A 16,746-nucleotide genomic window follows, 5' to 3' on the forward strand; every position below is an offset into this window, starting at 1 on the left:
ACCTGCTACCTCTTCTCCTCCTTCGTCCTCGGGTCCTCCTCCCAAGAAGCAGAAGACCTCTCAAGAGCTTGCCGGTTTTAATGATAAGGATTTTGATGCTCTTGGTTGGGTTGAACAGCATATTCTCCCTCAGACCTTTATTTCTACTGATGATGTGTCTATGGAGCACCATTTTCAGTATATGACGCGGAGCTGTGTCCGGATGGCTAGTCTTCATGCCACTATTGCCCGGGAGTTCAAGAAATCCCCCATTGGTGCGACCAGTTCCCGACTTGAGAAAGCTCAGTCTGAGCTCGAGAGGTTTAGTAAGCTGAAGGCTGCTAGGATTACTGAGCTGGAGGCATCTTTGGAGAAGGAGAAAGCTAAAGCTACCGCGGCTGTGGCGGCAGCGAATGCATCTGAGGAGATGGCGAAGGCGGCGAAGGAGAGTTATACTCGAACATTTGCCGAGCTTGTGGAGACAAAGGAGAGATTGCAATCCGCTCAGGATGATTTTTTCGAGCTAGAAGGTCATGTGGCTAAGGGTATGGATGCTAGGTTTGAAAATTTGAAGGCTCAGGTCCGGGTTCTTGCCCCTGACCTGGATCTGAGTTTATTCAGTATGGATAATGTTGTCGTGGAGGGAAGGATTGTTCCTGCTCCCAATGAGGATGAAGTTCCGGTGTCTGACCCCGAAGTTCCGGTTGCGAACCCGACCTCACCTCCGACCAGGGAGGAGTCTGGTGTGGAGGTTTTAAACCGAGATGACGGTACTGTCAAGGCTGTCCCGATTTCTATGGTTCTTCCTCCGCAGCCTCCTACTGACGTGGAGTCCGGAAAGGATCTTGATTCTCTGTAATCCTTTGTCTTTGGTTTTGTGCCCGGCCTGTGGGCTCTTTTTGGATGGTTTAAATACTTTGAACACCTTTTTGCTATTAGCTACTTGTAGTAACTTTTTAGCTTATTATGTGGTGTTTGTTTGCGTTTTGGCTTTTAGTTCCGCTTTTATGCTTTTTAGTTGTTTTTGGATAACAACTTTTTAGCTAGCGCTTTTTGAAACTTTGTTTTACCAATTGATTTCGTTTTTCGCTTGTACTTTTTAGTTGTTTTTGTATAACAACCTTTTAGTAAGCGTTTTTCGAAATCTTTTTTTTTTGGCCTTTTCGCCGTTTTAAGGCTTCTTCTTGTATCCGGGCTTTTACTCGGACCTCGGTGTATTCCCTTTGTTGGGTCCGACCTTGTTATTGGTCGGTTCTTTAAGTTATTTTTGCAACCTCTTTTATTTTGGCTTTTGAGCCTTTTCAGAGTTGCTTTATAACTTCTCACATTAATTTGAACCTCGTCGCTTTATCTTTACCGACCTTGTGTGGTCTCTTGGCAAATGATTTTTTGCGTTTTGCCGAGCATAAATTAATGCGCCTTGGCGGGATACTTTTCAGGATTTGTTTTATCACGAGAAGGGAAAAAGAAAAGAAAAAGAAAAATTTGATTAGTATTAAAAAAGAAAGAATATTTACAGAGTGTTTACCCTTGGCTAGGTCGGGTGTTTTTCTTGTCCGGGTGTCTCATTAAAAAACCCTTGTAGGGAAAAAGAGTACACCTCGGGTCAAGTTTTTCTAGCTGTAGTATCGTCTTAGATTACAGGCGTGCCAGGCCCTGGGCAACTCATTGCCTTCTAGGTCGGATATTTTGTAATAGCCTGTTCCTAAGACTTCTGTTACCTTGTAGGGTCCCTTCCATTTTGCAGCTAGCTTCCCTTCTCCCGACTTTTGTGTTCCGATGTCATTTCGGATTAGAATCAGGTCGTGAATGGAGAAGCTTCGCTTTATTACTTTCTGATTGTATCTGAGGGCCGTTCGCCGTTTTAAGGCTTCTTCTCGGATCCGAGCTCTTTCTCGGACCTCGGGGAGGAGGTCGAGTTCTTCCTTTTGTGCCTGCGGGTTACCTTCTTCGTTGTAGAAGATGACTCTGGGTGACCCTTCATCTATTTCGATAGGAATCATTGCCTCCATCCCGTAGGCTAGTCGGAATGGCGATTCTCCCGTTGTAGAGTGTGGAGTTGTCCGATATGCCCATAGTACCTGGGGGAGCTCCTCGGCCCATGCCCCTTTGGCCTCTTGGAGTCTTCGTTTTAATCCGGCCAAGATGACTTTATTTGCGGCCTCTGCTTGTCCATTGGCTTGTGGGTGCTCGACTGAGGTGAATTGCTGTTTGATTTTTAGCTCGGCCACCAAGCTCCGAAAACTTGTGTCTGTGAACTGTGTTCCATTGTCTGTGGTGATGGAGTAGGGGACTCCGAACCTTGTGACGATGTTTTTGTATAGGAATTTGCGACTTTTCTGAGCCGTAATGGTGGCTAAGGGTTCAGCTTCGATCCACTTTGTGAAGTAGTCGACCCCTACTATGAGGTATTTGACTTGCCCCGGTCCTTGGGGGAACGGGCCGAGTAGGTCAAGTCCCCATTTTGCGTAGGGCCATGGTGCGGTGACGCTGATAAGGTCTTCGGGTGGTGCTTTGTGAAAATTGGCGTGTTTTTGGCAGGGGAGGCATATTTTCACAAATTCCGTTGCGTCTCTTTGCAGAGTCGGCCAGTAGAACCCGGCTCGGACTACTTTTTTGGATAATGCCCGAGCTCCGAGATGGTTCCCACACATGCCTCCGTGGACTTCTTCGAGGACGTTCTTTGTTTCTGAGGTCGGGATGCACCTAAGGAGGGGGTTTGAGAATCCTCTTCTGTATAATACGTTGAGAATTAGTGTATAATTCTGGGCGTCTTTCGTGAGTCTTTTAGCTTCCTTTCTTTCGGCGGGAAGAGTTCCCGACTTCAGGTAGTTGAGTATGGGGGTCATCCATCCTTGCTGTTGGTTGGATATATTTAGCGTTTCTTCTTTTAGCACGGAGGGGGATTGTAAGGTTTCCTGGAGGAGACTTCTGTTGTTGCCTCCGGGCTTGGTGCTGGCGAGCTTTGAGAGGGCGTCTGCCCGAGCGTTTTGTTCCCGAGGTATGTGCTGAATCTGTATCTCTGAAAAGTGGCGTAGTTGTGCCTGTGTTTGGTCCAGGTATTTTTTCATGGTGGGGTCTTTGGCCTGGTAGCTTCCATTTACTTGTGATGTGACGACCTGGGAGTCGTTGAAGATCGTGATTTTCTGGGCTCCGACCTCTTCGGCTAGCTTTAGACCTGCTAGTAGGGCCTCGTATTCGGCTTGGTTGTTCGAAGCCTGGAACTCGAATTTTAGGGATAGTTCTATCCGCGTTCCTTGGTCGCTTTCGAGTATAACCCCGGCTCCGCTTCCAGTTTTGTTTGAGGACCCGTCGACATACAGGTTCCATGAGAGTGGGGTTCCAGGGGTCTCAGTGTATTCTGCGATGAAGTCGGCTAGATACTGAGATTTTATGGCAGTCCGGGTTTCATAGCGGAGGTCGAACTCGGACAATTCTACTGCCCATTGCAGTATCCGTCCTGCCAGGTCTGTTTTTGGAGGATGTGTCTCATGGGTTGGTTGTCCGGATTTTGATGGTGTGGGCTTGAAAGTAGGGACGGAGCCTCCGAGCTGTGAACACTAGGGCGTAGGCGAATTTTTCTATCTTCTGATAGTTTAATTCGGCCCCTTGTAGTGCCTTGCTTACGAAGTATATGGGGTGTTGTCCTCGGTCATTTTCTCGTATTAACGCTGAAGCGATTGCTCGATTTCCAACCGAGAGGTATAGTACGAGTTCTTCTTCTTTTAAAAGTCGGGTTAGGATTGGTGGCTGCCCGAGGAATTTCTTGAATTCTTGAAAGGCTTTTTCGCACTCCGGGGTCCATGAGAAGGGTTTCCCCTTCTTTAGGAGTGAGTAGAGAGGTAGTGACTTTATTGCTGATCCTGCCAAGAATCTTGATAGGGCGGCTAGCCTTCCATTCAGTTGTTGTACTTCTTTGACACATGTCGGGCTCTTCATATTGAGTATCGCTTGGCATTTGTCCGGGTTTGCTTCGATGCCCCTTTTAGTTAGCATGAAGCCTAAGAACTTTCCGGCTTCTGCGGCGAAGGTGCACTTCGTCGGGTTAAGTCTCATCTTGTGTTTTCTGAGGGTGCCGAAGACACTGGTGAGGTCGGTCAGCAAGTTTTTGTCTTCTTGTGTCTTTACCAGCATGTCGTCGACATACACCTCCAGCTGTAATCCGATGTGCTCTGAGAACACTTTGTTCATTAGCCTCTGGTAGGTTGCCCCTGCGTTCTTCAGCCCGAAGGGCATTACTACGTAGCAGTAGTTTGCCCTTGGGGTTATGAACGAGGTCTTTTCTTGGACGGGTCCGTACATCGGGATTTGATTGTATCCCGAGTATGCGTCCATGAAGGAGAGATATCTATAGCCTGAGGCTGCGTCTACTAAGGCGTCGATGTTTGGTAGTGGATATGGATCTTTGGGGCAGGCTTTGTTGAGATCCGTGTAATCGACGCACATCCTCCATTTTCCGTTGGGCTTTTTTACCAGGACCACGTTTGCGAGCCATAGGGGGTATTTTACTTCCCTAATGAACCCTGCATCTAGCAGTGCTTGTACTTGTTCTTCTATTGCTTGCATGCGCTCGGGTCCGAGCTTCCGGCGTCTTTGTTGGACAGGTCGGGATCCCGGGTACACTGATAGCTTATGGCACATCAGGTCGGGGCTTATGCCTGGCATGTCGGAGGCTTTCCAGGCGAAGAGGTCGGAATTCTCCTTTAAGAGGGTTATGAGTTCCTCTTTTAGGCCTGCTTCGAGGTTTGCTCCTATGTTTGTTATTTTTTCAGGTGTGTTCCCAATCTGGACCTTTTCGGTTTCTCCCTCTGGTTGTGGCCGAAGATCTTCTCGGGCTTGAACTCGTCCGAGTTCTATTGTGTTGACCTTTTTCCCTTTTAGGCTTAAGCTTTCGTTGTAGCATCGCCGCGCTAGTTTTTGGTCGCCTTTTAGGGTAGCGATTCCCTTTGCGGTAGGGAACTTCATACAGAGGTGTGGGGTTGAGACTATAGCTGCCAGCCTGTTTAGGGTTGGTCGCCCAATGAGGGCATTGTATGCTGAAGTGACGTCGACTATGATGTAGTCGATGCTTAATGTTTTGGATTGCTCGCCTCTTCCAAAGGTAGTGTGTAGTGAGATGTATCCTAAGGGATGGATCGGGGTATCCCCTAGTCCAAATAGGTCGGTGGGATAGGCCTTTAGATCTTTTTCTTCAAGTCCGAGCTTGTCGAAGGCCGTTTTGAACAGGATATCTGCTGAGCTTCCCTGGTCAATCAGGGTTCGATGTAAGTTGGCGTTTGCTAGGATAATGGTGACTACCATTGGATCGTCGTGCCCGGGAATGATCCCTTGAGCATCTTCTCGGGTAAATGAGATAGTAGGTAATTCGGGCAGGGGGCTGTCTTCTCGAACGTGATAGACTTCTTTGAGGTGTCTTTTTCGCGAGGATTTGGAGGTTCCTCCGCCTGCAAAACCTCCATTTATCATGTGAACATGTCTTTCAGGGGTTCACGGGGTTTTTTCGGCCCGATCTTCGTTGTCTCCCCGCCTTCTCTTCCTGGTCTCTTCTCCTTTCTCTGCTATGTATCTGTCGAGTTTTCCTTCTCTGGCTAGCTTTTCTATAACTTTTTTTAGGTCGTAGCAGTCGTTAGTAGAATGACCGTAGAGTTTGTGATATTCACAGTATTCGGACCGATCTCTCCCCGCTCTCTTGTGTTTTAGCGGTCGGGGCGGTGGGATCTTTTCGGTGTGGCATACTTCTCTGTAGACGTCTACCAGGGAGACTCGGAGGGGGGTGTAGTTGTGGTACTTCCGTGGCTTGTCCGAGTTGGGGTCTTCTTTCTTCTTCTGTTCCCGATCCCGATCTCGGAGTGGGTAGGTTGATTCCTTCCTAGAAGAGTCTCTTAGCTGGGAGGTCTCCTCCATGTTGATATATTTTTCTGCCCGCTCCTGCACCTCGTATAGGGAGGTCGGGTATCGTTTGGATAGGGATTGGCTAAACGGTCCCTCTTTTAGGCCGTTTGCTAGTCCCATGATGGCTGCTTCAGTGGGCAAGTGTTGTATGTCCAGGCAGGCTTTGTTGAATCGCTCCATGTATTCTCGGAGAGTTTCTTGGTTACCTTGCTTGATCCCGAGTAGACTGGGGGCATGTTTTGTCTTGTCCTTTTGAATAGAGAATCTTGTTAGGAATTTTTTGGTTAGGTCTTCGAAGCTGGTGATCGATCTTGGCGGCAGGTTGTCGAACCACTTCATGGCTGACTTGGTGAGAGTGGTGGGGAAGGCTTTGCACCGAATTGCGTCGGAGGCGTCGACTAGGTACATTCTGCTTCTGAAGTTGCTGAGGTGATGACTTGGATCAGTGGTGCCGTCGTAGAGGTCCATATCGGGTGGTTTGAAGTTTCGCGGTACCTTCTCCTTCATGATCTCTTGCGTGAAGGGATCGTGGTTGCCCTCGGTGGTGGTGCCGCGTTCTGTCCGGTCTTTCAGGTTGGCCTCTATTTTCCGCAGTTTTTCTTCTAATTCTCTGTGCTTTTGAGCTTCCCTTTTCAGATCTTGTTCAGTTTCTTTCTGTTTTTTTATGTCTTCTTTGAGTTGTTTTAGTCGGTCTTGTTGTGCTCGGACTGCTTCTAGAATTTCCGAGCTCTTCTCTTTTTCGGAATTTTGTGGATCTTTGTTTGGGGGTGATGTTTTTGGGTGATTCTGTTTGTTTCCTCCTGGAGTGCGTGGTGATAGAGGGCTGTCCGGTCGTTCTCCGGTGTCAATTTCGTCCTCTTGTTCAGATGCAGCGTGGCCATTGTTGAGAGGGTCGTCCGCCATGATAGAGGGATGACTTCCAGGTTCCCCGGCAACGGCGCCAATGTTCCGAGGGTTACCTGAAACGTGTAGCTCGGTCGTCTGGAGAGGCCCGAGGTGGGGGTTCAGGGACCCGAGCTTGATATGCGGAGTGGTTGGTGGTTATACCTGCAATGACACTCCGATGCTTAAGTTAGCATGGGTCCAAGCAGATATGCGTAGAATGTGGAATGAATGCCATACCTGGGTGCTCCAGTGTATTTATAGTAGTTGGCCGTGATCTTCTCTGGATAAGATATTCTTATCTTATCTTATCTTTTGGGAGTTTATCTCTATCTTTGCGGAACCGCCTCTTCTAGGCCTTTTTCGGCCTTTAGGTTTTGGGCTGCGTTCCTTTTGATGGGCCTTCCTTGCTTTTTGTCCGAGGTCCGACCTTTAGGCGTGAGCCTTAGGACGAGGTCGGACCTTTTATGAATTTGCCGAGTTGGAGGAGCCCGGTCAGGGTATGAGCACATATATTGCTGGAAAGCCCAGGATGTCTACTTTCCAACGCCGTTGAGAGCGCGCCAATTGGGCTTCTGTAGCTCCAGAAAATCCACTTCGAGTGCAGGGAGGTCAGAATCCAACAGCATCTACAGTCCTTTTCAGTCTCTGGATCAGATTTTTGCTCAGGTTCCTCAATTTCAGCCAGAAAATACCTGAAATCACAGAAAAACACACAAACTCATAGTAAAGTCCAGAAAAGTGAATTTTAACTAAAAACTAATAAAAATATACTAAAAACTAACTAGATCATACTAAAAACATACTAAAAACAATGCCAAAAAGGGTACAAATTATCCGCTCATCACAACACCAAACTTAAATTGTTGCTTGTCCTCAAGCAACTAAAAATCAAATAAGATAAAAAGAAGAGAATATACTATAGACTCCAAATTATCAATGAAACTTAGCTCCAAATTAGATGAGCGGGACTAGTAGCTTTTTGCCTCCAAACAGTTTTGGCATCTCACTTTATCCTTTGAAATTCAGAATGATTGGCTTCTTTAGGAACTCAGAATCCAGATAGTGTTATTGATTCTCCTAGTTAAGTATGATGATTCTTGAACACAGCTACTTATTGAGTCTTGGCCGTGGCCCAAAGCACTCTGTCTTCCAGTATTACCACCGGATACATACATGCCACAGACACATAATTGGGTGAACCTTTTCAGATTGTGACTCAGCTTTGCTAAAGTCCCCAATTAGAGGTGTCCAGGGTTCTTAAGCACACTCTTTTTGCCTTGGATCACAACTTTATTTCTTTCTTTTTTCTTTCTTTTTCTCCTTCTTTTTCTTTTTCTTTTTCGTTTTTTTTTGTATTCACTGCTTTTTCTTGCTTCAAGAATCATTTTTATGATTTTTCAGATCCTCAGTAACATGTCTCCTTTTTCATCATTCTTTCAAGAGCCAACAATTTTAACATTCATGAACAACAAATTCAAAAGACATATGCACTGTTCAAGCATACATTCAGAGAACAAAAGTGTTGCCACCACATCAAACTAATTAAGCTAGTTTTAAAGATGAATTTGAAATCCTGTACTTCTTGTTCTTTTGTAATAAAAACAGTTTTCATTTAAGAAAGGTGATGGATTCATATTCATAGCTTTAAGGCATAGACACTAAGACACTAATGATCATAAGACACAAACATAGATAAACACAAGCATGAAAATTCGAAAAACAAGCAAATAAAGAACAAGGAGATTAAAGAACGGGTCCACCTCAGTGATGGCGGCTTGTTCTTCCTCTTGAAGGTCTTATGAAGAGCTTGAGCTCCTCAATGTCTCTTCCTTGTCTTTGTTGCTCCTCTCTCATGATTCTTTGATCTTCTCTAATTTCATGGAGGAGAATGGAGTGTTCTTGGTGCTCCACCCTTAGTTGTCCCATGTTGGAACTCAATTCTCCTAGGGAGGTGTTGATTTGCTCCCAATAGTTTTTGTGGAGGAAAGTGCATCCCTTGAGGCATCTCAGGGATCTCTTAATGAGAGGGGTCTCTTTTTGCTCCATCCTTTTCTTAGTGATGGGGTTGAGGTCATGCCTTCTCAGTTGTACCGGCTTTGAATGCCATAAATGGTTATGGAAAAACAAAAAGCAATGCTTTTACCACACCAAACTTAAAAGGTTTGCTCGTCCTCGAGCAAAAGAAGAAAGAAGAGAGTAGAAGAAGAAGAAATGAGGAAAAAGGGAATGGCTTTGTGTTCGGCCATGTATGGGTGGGTTTGGGAGGGTAAGTGGTTTGAATTTGAATGGTGAGGTAGGTGGGGTTTTATGAAGGATGGATGTGAGTGGTGAAGAGAAAGATGGGTGGTGGGGTTGGTGGGGATCCTGTGGGGTCCACAGATCCTGAGGTGTCAAGGAAAAGTCATCCCTGCACCAAATGGCAATCAAAATCACGTTTTGTGCCAAATCTGGCATTAAACGCCGGGCTGGTGCCCCTTTCTGGCGTTTAACGCCAGGTTCTTGCCCTTTCCTGGCGTTTAACGCCAGTCTGGTGCCCCTTTCTGGTGTTAAACGCCCAGAATGGTGCCAGACTGGGCGTTAAACGCCCAACTGCTAGCCTCACTGGCGTTTAAACGCCAGTGAGTTCTTCCTCCAGGGTGTGCTGTTTTTCTTCCTGTTTTTCATTCTGTTTTTGCTTTTTCAATTGATCTTGTGGCTTCTCATGATCATCAACCTACAAAAAAAACATAAAATAACAAGGGAAATGGATAAAATATAATCATTGGGTTGCCTCCCAACAAGCGCTTCTTTAATGTCAGTAGCTTGACAGAGGGCTCTCATGGAGCCTCACAAATGCTCAGAGCAATGTTGGAACCTCCCAACACCAAACTTAGAGTTTGAATGTGGGGGTTCAACACCAAACTTAGAGTTTGGTTGTGGCCTCCCAACACCAAACTTAAAGTTTGACTGTGGGGGCTCTGTTTGTCTCTGATTTGAGAGAAGCTCTTCATGCTTCTTCTCCATGGTGATAGAGGGATATCCTTGAGCCTTAAACACAAAGGATTTTTCATTCACTTGAATGATCAGTTCACCTCCATCAACATCAATCACAGCCTTTGCTGTGACTAGGAAGGGTCTACCAAGGATGATAGATTCATCCATGCACTTCCCAGTCTCTAGGGCTATGAAATCAGTAGGGATGTAGTGGTCTTCAATCTTAACCAAAACATTCTCTACAAGTCCATAAGCTTGTTTTCTTGAGTTGTCTGCCATCTCTAGTGAGATTCTTGCAGCTTGTACCTCAAAGATCCCTAGCTTCTCCATTACAGAGAGAGGCATGAGGTTTACACTTGATCCTAAGTCACACAGAGCCTTCTTGAAGGTCATGGTGCCTATGGTACAAGGTATTGAAAACTTCCCAGGATCTTGTCTCTTTTGAGGTAATTTCTGCCTAGACAAGTCATCCAGTTCTTTGGTGAGCAAAGGGGGTTCATTCTCCCAAGTCTCATTTCCAAATAACTTGTCATTTAGCTTCATGATTGCTCCAAGGTATTTAGCAACTTGCTCTTCAGTGACATACTCATCCTCTTCAGAGGAAGAATACTCATCAGAGCTCATGAAAGGCAAAAGTAAGTCCAATGGAATCTCTATGGTCTCATTTGAGCCTCAGATTCCCATGGTTCCTCATTGGGGAACGCATTGGAGGTCAGTGCACGCCCATTGAGGCCTTCCTCAGTGGCGTCCACTTCCTCTCTTTCCTCTCCAGATTCGGCCATGTTTATGGCTTTGCACTCTCCTTTTGGATTTTCTTCTGTATTACTTGGGAGAGTACTAGGAGGGAGTTCAGTAACTTTCTTGCTCAGCTGTCCCACTTGTGCCTCCAAATTCCTAATGGAGGACCTTGTTTCAGTTATGAAACTTTGAGTGGTTTTGATTAGATCAGAGACCATTGTTACTAAGTCAGAGGTATTCTGCTTAGAACTCTCTGTCTGTTGCTGAGAAGATGATGGAAAAGGCTTGCCATTGCTAAACCTGTCTCTTCCACCATTATTGTTATTGAAACCTTATTGAGGTCTTTCTTGATTCTTCCATGAGAAATTTGGATGATTTCTCCATGAAGAATTATAGGTGTTTCCATAGGGTTCTCCTAGGTAATTCACCTCTTCCATTGAAGGGTTCTCAGGATCATAGGCTTCTTCTTCAGATGAAGCATCCTTAGTACTGCTTGGTGCATTTTGCATTCCAGACAGACTCTGAGAAATCAGATTGACTTGTTGAGTCAATATCTTATTTTGAGCCAGAATGGCATTCAGAGCATCAATCTCAAGAACTCCTTTCTTCTGACTAGTCCCATTGTTCACAGGATTCCTTTCAGAAGTGTACATGAATTGGTTATTTGCAACCATTTCAATGAGCTCTTGAGCCTCTGTAGGCATCTTCTTCAGATGAAGAGATCCTCCAGCAGAGCTATCCAAAGACATCTTGGATAGTTCAGAGAGACCATCATAGAAAATACCTATGATGCTCCATTCAGAAAGCATGTCTGAGGGACATTTTCTGATTAATTGTTTGTATCTTTCCCAAGCTTCATAGAGGGATTCTCCATCCTTCTGTCTGAAGGTTTGGACTTCCACTCTAAGCTTACTCAATTTTTGAGGTGGAAAGAACTTTGCCAAGAAGGCATTGACTAGCTTTTCCCAAGAGTCCAGGCTTTCTTTAGGTTGAGAGTCCAACCATATTCTAGCTCTGTCTCTTACAGCAAAAGGGAATAGCATCAGTCTGTAGACCTCAGGGTCAACCCCATTAGTCTTGACTGTGTCACAGATTTGCAAGAATTCAGCTAAGAACTGATGAGGATCTTCCAATGGAAGTCCATGGAACTTGCAATTCTGTTGCATTAGAGAAACTAATTGAGGCTTAAGCTCAAAGTTGTTTGCTCCAATGGCAGGGATAGAGATGCTTCTCCCATAGAAGTCGGGAGTAGGTGCAGTAAAGTCACCCAGCACCTTCCTTGCATTGTTGGCATTGTTGTTATTTTCGGCTGCCATGGGTTTTTCTTCTTTGAAGAATTCGGTCAGGTCCTCAACAGAGAGTTGTGCCTTAGCTTCTCTTAGCTTTCGCTTCGAGGTCCTTTCAGGTTCAGGGTCAGCTTCAACAAGAATGTCTTTGTCTTTGTTCCTGCTCATATGAAGAAGAAGAGAACAAGAAAATATGGAATCCTCTATGTCACAGTATAGAGATTCCTTGAGGTGTCAGAGGAAAAGAAAAATGGAAGACAGAGGTAGAAAATTCGAACTTATCAAAGAAGATGGAGTTCGAATTTTGCATTAAGGAATAGTGTTAGTCCATAAATAGAAGGATGTGAGAAGAAGGGAAGTAATTTTCGAAAATTAAGTAAAAGATTTTGAAAACATTTTGAAAAACACTTAATTGATTTTCGAAAATAAGAGTGGAAAAGAAATCAAGTGATTTTTGAAAAATATTTTGAAATTAGAAATAAAAAAAGATTTGATTGAAAACTATTTTGAAAAAGATGTGATTAAAAAGATTTGAATTGAAAAGTTATGGTTTTAAAAAGATATGATTGAAAAGATATGATTTGAAAACAATTTTAAAAAGATTTAATTTTTTTAAAAATTAATGACTTGCCTAACAAGAAAAGATATGATTCAAACATTAAACCTTTCTCAACAGAAAAGGCAACATACTTAAAATGTTCAATCAAATCATTAATTGTTAGTAAGTATCTTTGAAAAGGGAAAGAAATTGATTTTGAAAACATTTGATTGAAAAGATATGATTTGAAAAAGATTTGATTTTGAAAAACTTTGAAAACTTGAAAAAAATTGATTTTGAAAACAAAATCCTCCCCCTTGTGCCATCCTGGCGTTAAACGCCCAGAATGGTGCACATTCTGGCGTTTAACGCCCAAACTACTACCCTTTTGGGCGTTAAACGCCCAGCCAGGCACCCTGGCTAGCGTTTAAACGCCAGTCTGTCTTCTTCACTGGGCATTTTTGAATGCCCAGCTTTTTCTGTGTGATTCCTCTGCAGTATGTTCTGAATCTTCAATTCTCTGTATTATTGACTTGAAAAGACACAAATTAAAAATATTTTTGGATTTTTAATAATAAGGAATAATCAAAATGCAACTAAAATCAAATAATAATGCATGCAAGACACCAAACTTAGCAGTTTGTATACCATTGACACTAACAAAATGAGAATGCATATAACAAAACACTCAAGTCAATAGAATTCAAAGATCAAAATAAGGAAATCATCAAGAACAACTTGAAGATCAATGAGGACATATGCATGAATGCAATAAGAACAGAAACATGCAATTGATACTAAACTTAAGATGAGACTCTAGACTCAAACAAGATATATTTTTGGATTTTATGATTTTGTAATTTTTTTGTGCTTTTTCGAAAATTAAGTGAAAAGGAAAATAAAGGTATCAAAATTCTTAATGAGAATTCCAGGAATCATGCAATGTTAGTCTAAAGCTTTAGTCTAAAGGAATTAGACATGGCCGGCCAAGCTTCAGCAGGACATTGCATTCAAGAGCTAAATTGATGAGAATCAATCAGCTTTGGTGATGATAAGAACATCACCTTGAAACACTAGAATTCATTCTTAAGAACTCTGAAAAAAAATACCTAATCTAAGCAACAAGATGAACCGTCAGTTGTCCATACTCGAACAATCCCTGGCAACGGCGCCAAAAACTTGGTGCGCGAAATTGTGATCACTACAACTTCACACAACTAACCAGCAAGTGCACTGGGTCGTCCAAGTAATACCTTACGCGAGTAAGGGTCGATCCCACGGAGATTGTTGGTATGAAGCAAGCTATGGTCACCTTGTAAATCTTAGTCAGGCAGACTCAAATGGGTATAGGGATATACGAATAAAGCATAAAGATAAAGATAGAGGTACTTATGTAATTCATTGGTAGGAACTTCAGATAAGCGTATGAAGATGCCTTCCCTTCCGTCTCTCTGCTTTCCTACTGTCTTTATCCAATCCTTCTTACTCCTTTCCATGGCAAGCTTGTGTAGGGTTTCACCGTTGTCAATGGCTACCTCCCATCCTCTCAGTGAAAACGATTGCATATGCTCTGTCACAGCACGCGGAATTCAGCTGTCGGTTTTTGGTCAGGCCGGAATAGAATCCATCGATTCTTTTGCGTCTGTCACTAACGCCCCGCCTGCTAGGAGTTTGAAGCACGTCACAGTCATTCAATCATTGAATCCTACTCAGAATACCACAGACAAGGTTAGACCTTCCGGATTCTCTTGAATGCCGCCATCAGTTCTTGCCTATACCACGAAGATTCCGGTTAAAGAATCCAAGAGATAAACATTAGAGCCTCGTTTGCTTGTAGAACAAGAGTGGTTGTCAGTCACTTTGTTCATAAGTGAGAATGATGATGAGCGTCACATAATCATCACATTCATCATGTTCTTGGGTGCAAATGAATATCTTGGACAAAGAACAAGCGGAATTGAATAGAAGAACAATAGTAATTGCATTAATACTCGAGGTACAGCAGAGCTCCACACCTTAATCTATGGTGTGTAGAAACTCCACCGTTGAAAATACATAAGAACAAAAGTGATCATTGGTTTCGGCCCCAGAGAGGGAACCCGAAGAACCAAGATGAAAATACAATAGTAAAAGGTCCTATATATAGAGAACTAGTAGCCTAGGGTGTACAGAGATGAGTAAATGACATAAAAATCCACTTCCGGGCCCACTTGGTGTGTGCTTGGGCTGAGCAATGAAGCAATTTCGTGTAGAGACTCTTCTTGGAGTTAAACGCCAGCTTTTATGCCAGTTTGGGCGTTTAACTCCCATTTAGGTGCCAGTTCCGGCGTTTAACGCTGGAATTTCTGAGGGTGACTTTAAACGCCGGTTTGGGCCATCAAATCTTGGGCAAAGTATGGACTATCATATATTGCTGGAAAGCCCAGGATGTCTACTTTCCAACGCCGTTGAGAGCGCGCCAATTGGACTTCTGTAGCTCCAGAAAATCCACTTCGAGTGCAGGGAGGTCAGAATCCAACAGCATCTACAGTCCTTTTCAGTCTCTGGATCAGATTTTTGCTCAGGTTCCTCAATTTCAGCCAGAAAATACCTGAAATCACAGAAAAACACACAAACTCATAGTAAAGTCCAGAAAAGTGAATTTTAACTAAAAACTAATAAAAATATACTAAAAACTAACTAGATCATACTAAAAACATACTAAAAACAATGCCAAAAAGGGTACAAATTATCCGCTCATCAGTCACTAACGCCCATCCTTCAGGAGTCTGAAGCTCGTCACAGTCATTCAATCATTGAATCCTACTCAGAATACCACAGACAAGGTTTAGACCTTCCGGATTCTCTTGAATGCCGCCATCAATTCTAGCTTATACCACGAAGATTCTGATTAAGGAATCCAAGAGATAAACATTCAAGCCTTGTTTTCTTGTAGAACGGGAGTGGTTGTCAGGCACGCGTTCATAATTGAGAATGATGATGAGCGTCACATAATCATCACATTCATCAAGTTCTTGAGTGCGAATGAATATCTTGGAATAAGAACAAGCTGAATTGAATAGAAGAACAATAGTAATTGCATTAATACTCGAGGTACAGCGGAGCTCCACCCCTTAATCTATGGTGTGTAGAAACTCCACCGTTGAAAATACATAAGAACAAGGTCTAGGCATGGCCGTGAGGCCAGCCCCCCAAATGATCTAAGAACTAACCGTCCAAAGATTCAAAGATCTAAAGATCTAAAGATGAAAATACAATAGTAAAAGGTCCTACTTATAGAGAACTAGTAGCTTAAGGTCTACAAAGATGAGTAAATGACATAAAAATCCACTTCCGGGCCCACTTGGTGTGTGCTTGGGCTGAGCATTGAAGCATTTTCGTGTAGAGACTCTTCTTGGAGTTAAACGCCAGCTTTTGTGCCAGTTTGGGCGTTTAACTCCCGTTCTTGTGCCAGTTCCGGCGTTTAACGCCGGGCAGTTTTGAGCTGATTTGGAACGCCGGTTTGGGCCATCAAATCTTGTGCAAAGTATGGACTATTATACATTGCTGGAAAGCCCAGGATGTCTACTCTCCAACGCCGTTAAGAGCGCGCCAATTGGGCTTCTGTAGCGCCAGAAAATCTACTTCGAGTGCAGGGAGGTCAGAATCCAACCGCATCTGCAGTCCTTTTCAGCCTCTGAATCAGATTTTTGCTCAGATCCCTCAATTTCAGCCAGAAAATACCTGAAATCACAGAAAAACACACAAACTCATAGTAAAGTCCAGAAAAGTGAATTTTTACTAAAAACTAATAAAAATATACTAAAAACTAACTAAAACATACTAAAAACAATGCCAAAAAGCGTATAAATTATCCGCTCATCACAACACCAAACTTAAATTGTTGCTTGTCCTCAAGCAACTGAAAATCAAATAAGATAAAAAGAAGAGAATATACAATGAATTCCAAAAACATCTATGAAGATTAGTATTAATTAGATGAGCGGGGCTTTTAGCTTTTTGCCTCTGAATAGTTTTGGCATCTCACTCTATCCTTTGAAATTCAGAATGATTGGCTTCTTTAGGAACTCAGAATCCAGATAGTGTTATTGATTCTCCTAGTTAAGTGTGATGATTCTTGAACACAGCTACTTTATGAGTCTTGGCCGTGGCCCAAAGCACTCTGTCTTCCAGTATTACCACCGGATACATACATGCCACAGACACATAATTGGGTGAACCTTTTCAGATTGTGACTCAGCTTTGCTAGAGTCCCCAATTAGAGGTGTCCAGGGTTTTTAAGCACACTCTTTTTGCCTTGGATCACAACTTTATTTCTTTCTTTTTCTCTTTTATTTCGTTTTTCTCCTTCTCTCTTTTTTTGTATTCACTGCTTTTTCTTGCTTCAAGAATCATTTTTATGATTTTTCAGATCCTCAGTAACATGTCTCCTTTTTCATCATTCTTTCAAGAGCC

General features: G+C 43.3%; 1 non-coding gene across 1 annotated transcript; it reads left to right on the forward strand.

Moving 5' to 3' along the window:
* The first annotated feature begins 11,270 nt into the window (after positions 1-11,270).
* Positions 11,271-11,378, forward strand: LOC130977578 (small nucleolar RNA R71). The gene has a single exon (XR_009085264.1). It is a non-coding gene; the product is annotated as a small nucleolar RNA R71 (small nucleolar RNA).
* Positions 11,379-16,746: the final 5,368 nt, after the last annotated feature.

The sequence above is a fragment of the Arachis stenosperma genome, chromosome 4, assembly GCF_014773155.1.
Source record: "Arachis stenosperma cultivar V10309 chromosome 4, arast.V10309.gnm1.PFL2, whole genome shotgun sequence".
Taxonomy (NCBI): Eukaryota; Viridiplantae; Streptophyta; class Magnoliopsida; order Fabales; family Fabaceae; genus Arachis; species Arachis stenosperma.